This window comes from Mastomys coucha, unplaced genomic scaffold (genome assembly GCF_008632895.1).
Source record: "Mastomys coucha isolate ucsf_1 unplaced genomic scaffold, UCSF_Mcou_1 pScaffold5, whole genome shotgun sequence".
NCBI classification, from domain to species: Eukaryota; Metazoa; Chordata; class Mammalia; order Rodentia; family Muridae; genus Mastomys; species Mastomys coucha.
In genome coordinates this window covers 25,109,338-25,113,662 of record NW_022196911.1, presented here as the reverse complement: position 1 = coordinate 25,113,662, position 4,325 = coordinate 25,109,338, and positions in this window count along the sequence as shown.

Below are 4,325 nucleotides of genomic sequence, written 5' to 3'. Positions count from 1 at the left end.
GTTGTCTGTCTTCTGTGCTGTTCCTGTAAGTTTGCTATTAAAATACATTAAACTATAAAAAAAAAAAATCCACTCCACCTCTTGGGAATGGGGACATGGTGTACTTAAGATTGCTTTCTGCTGTCTGCGGGCAACCATCTCTTGGGGCCCTAAGAAAATTGGAAGATTAGCCAAGTCCTGGGAGAGCTAGCTGTATCGTTTGTTGTCCAGGCTCTATGTAATGGAAAAGTGCAGGACTTAACTGAAGTCCTGGCTGGTATTGTCTGTGAGGCTGGACCAGTTGAGGTAGCACTTTGAAGTTGTCCTGAATGCAAAATTTTTGAAGAAACAGCAACTAAAGCAAACTGTGAGGCTGGACCACCTGGGGTGCTTGTCTTCTCTTCTTTGATGTATGGTTCTTTTGCTCTGAAAACACATAAAAAATGTAAAGGTAATATACATTTTTGTATTAACACATGTAGAATGTGTGGTGTGCACAAATCAGCTAAAGATGATTCTCTGCTCTATCTGTCTGAGCAGGAAAGAATCAAATGTTATGCTGGGCAGTGGTGGTGCACGCCTTTAATCCCAGCATTTGGGAGACAGAGGCAGGCAGATTTCTGAGTTCGAGGCCAGCCTGGTCTACAGACTGAGTTCCAGGACAGCCAGGGCTATACAGAGCCCTGTCTCGAAAAACCAAAAAAAAAAAAAAAAAAAAAAAAAAGAATCAAATATTATTGGACTGTATAACCAAACTAAATATAAATAAATCTCCATCCATGCCAAATGAAAGGATAACAATAAGTTCTGAGGACTCTGTATCTAACAAGACTTACTAGCTATGCAGACGTGCATGTCTCAGCCAGTCTCTGAGCTGTCCCCACGTAGATGGATCAGCACTAATGTCACCTATCTTGTTGGTTTTCTTCAGCTCTTCACGCATGTCTGCAGCCAAAATTTGCAGGAGGTCTCCCCAGTCAAATCTAATCTTTATTAATTTTGAAGTAATCCACAGCTTTTCATTTCTTGTTAAACAAAGACATAACCTCTCCCTCAACACAAAACATTTCTGGACTTTCATTCTGATGTTAGCACATCCTTAACATATAACCCGTTTTAATTAAGCAGTCCGTGTGTGTGTGTGTGTGTGTGTGTGTGTGTGTGTGTGTGTGTGTGTGTATATATATATATATATATATATATATATATATAGTTTTTTTTTTTTTGAGGCAGTGTTTCTCTGTGTAGTCCTGGCTGTCCTGGAACTCACTCTGTAGACCAGGCTGGCCTCGAACTCAGAAATCCACCTGCCTCTGCCTCCTAAGTGCTGGGATTAAAGGCGTGCTCCACTACGGCCCGACTAGCAGTCCACATTTTTATACTATTCCATGTTTGTTTGCCACATGGCCCATTACCTCTTACTCAGCCCTGGTATGTCTGACTTCCTCCATGTCTGGATGGCGAATCCCATGTCTCCCAATTCTTCTCCAGTGTTCCTATCTCTATGGACATCCCACCTTTCCTCTCATGTCCAGCTATTGACCATCATATCTTTATTAAACCAATCAGAGGTGAGGGAAGTATATGTTTACAAAATACTAAGGCAGGTGATGATCCAATAAAAATAATAATACCAAAGTTCCCTAACCCTAACCGACCTGTACTCAACTCTATGCCAGCACAACAATCAACATCTGAATAATTCAAAGACAGCCTTTCCACAGTGCACAAGATTATCCCAACAAACTTTTAGCAGACAAAAGTGGAGTGGAAACGTAAGGGTTCTTTGGAAAGTCAGTTGTGTTGAGAGGATGTTTTGCTAAGGCAGACACACTCAGCAGAATGTTTCACTGAAGCAGACACAGGTGAAAGGCTAAGGTAGACCCATGAACGAATGTTTAGGAGAAGTAGACAGTAAAAGGATGTTCTGCTAAAGCAAGCACGTGAAAGGACAGTGATAAAGGATTCTTCACTAATGGCATTCATGTGTTGGTCATCCTTACATTGGGTAATTGAGCTCCATTTGTCAGGACTCCATAGAGAGAAATATACCAAAACAAAAAACAAAAAACTTTGGATGGCTTTCGGGGAACTTCTTGCTGCTGCTGAGGACTCAGGCTGATTGGCAAAGTGATGTCAGTTGAGACAGACTCACATACTGAGGCAAGACGTGGTGAGGCAAGACCCATGGAGAATACATGATGTTTGAAGGGTGTAACTAAGACTCAATGGACAGTGATGGAGGCTGACCTAGACTTTGTTATAGAGCTAGCTGTTGAACACTTAGTCTCATGTCTTCTTGGCTAATCCTTGCTTCTCTAAGTCACAGCCAAGAACTTCTCCTGGTGTTCCTGCTGGTTCCTCCTACTGACTTGTACCGAGGCTGGGGCCTGGCTGACTCTGCTAGGTCATGCCACTGTTGCTAATTCCTGTTTACTACCCCAACTCTACCGAACTGGATTGCTGGTGTACCTGTGAAGTGTTTGTGAGTGGATCGAGCTGCCACTGCTGATGTGAACTGAACTGCCAATTTCCTGACAACACAGATGGGATTTCTCCAAAGAACCATTTCTAAACAGGCCCACATCCCTGTATCCCTTCTTCCACTGGTGGGTGGTAGACTACAGGGGAGGTTAAAGCCTTTAAAAATAAGATACTGAGAAAAATTAAAATTATATAAAAGCAAGTCTACAATACTTTCTACTACTCTGTGGATGTCCTATGACTGTCTCAACTGATTAATCTTTAATGCACAAGATTCTTTTTAAAGATGTCTGTGTTTGAGTGTATTGCCTAAATTTATGTGCACCACATGCATGACTAAGATTCAAAGAGGGCATCAGATTCCCTGAATCAGGGTGAACTAGTGTTACAGATGGGTGTGAGGTATCATTTGGGTGCTGGGAACCGACTCTGTGTCCTCTAGAAGAACGGTGGTCATTTATTGCTAAGTCATCTCTCCAGTGCTGATGACATGTTTTGATGAAGTACAACATATTTAAGTTTGCTTTTCTTGCCTGTGGAGTTTTTTGTTTTGTTTTTTGTAACACATCCAAAAACCCATTGCTGAATGCCTTGTTAAGCAGACTAGCTTTTATAAATGGCACAAGGAATCCAAATTCACACTTTTGCTTGTAAATCTTTTATTGAAACCAGACCCTAGAGTAGCAACCCGTTCACAACCTTGTGTGCAGAGCCCATCTCCCAGCAGAGCAGGAGATGACACTCAGAGAACATGGGGCCCTACTCCTACATCAGGTAGCACCCAACCCTCCGATTCGTATAAGGTAACTGGGCAAAGGATGGGTGTACACACCAGCCAAAGCCGTTCACTGGGGTTTGTTTACTGATTGTCCACAAACCTCTTACTGCACTTCAATCTTGGCTGTTGGTGATTGGTTTAAATGCTTTGATTCAATCAGGAATCTTTGTGTCCAAATATTAAAGGTCCTTGCCCTCGATTGGTTTTGGTCCATCAATAAAGTTGCCAGCAGTCAATGGCTGGGCAAAGGGAGATGGAGCGGGATCCTTAGAGTTTCCAGGGCTAGGACAGGGAGGGGAGAAGGGTTGGGGAGGAGAAATTGCCATGAGGCAGTGGGATACAGATGGACATAGGAGCTGCAAGAGATAAAGCCAACCAGCCATGTGAGATTTCTGGTAAGTGGCCACTGGCCAGTACCCTGATTGGGCCTGCGTTAGCAAGGGAAGGTTTAGGAGAATCCAGCTTTTGAGGTAGCCAATGCATTTTTAAAATTAACTGGCAAGTATGTGTGTGTTTGTGTGTGTGTCTTCCATTCACAAATCCAGATAGCTCCTAGGCATGAGTGTGCATGCGACCCGTCAGGATCCAAAGCCATGTAGCACAAAATCACTGCTACACTTGGCTTCCCTTTTATACCCAGAGAGATGGCCCCAGTCAAGACCCCTGTCCACTGAGAATGCATATTCTGAAAACTACAAGGTTTCTAGGCTGATAGAGCCTCCCACTCCAGTCCAACCCAGCCAACTCCACCATTACCATTCCTGACATTCCCTCTCTGCACAAGGGCCTTTGGGGCTCACATTACATCTGCCAGGATGTGAGTTCTCTGTGCTGGTTGGAACTCAGCACCCAAGACCAATGGCAAGTGTCTCCTGCATCTACTCAGCAAACAAAGTGGGAACCACGGTGTTGTGGATTTGGCTTATCGCTTATATTAACTGGGTTCCTAAATTACACAGGAATTCACACATCTGCATGTAAGATACAGTGGGACCCAGCCCCCAGTTGGCTCTAATTGGTAAATAAAGTTGCCAGCCCCCAATGGCTGGGCAGGGAAACAGAGGTGGGACTTTAGAGTTCTTGG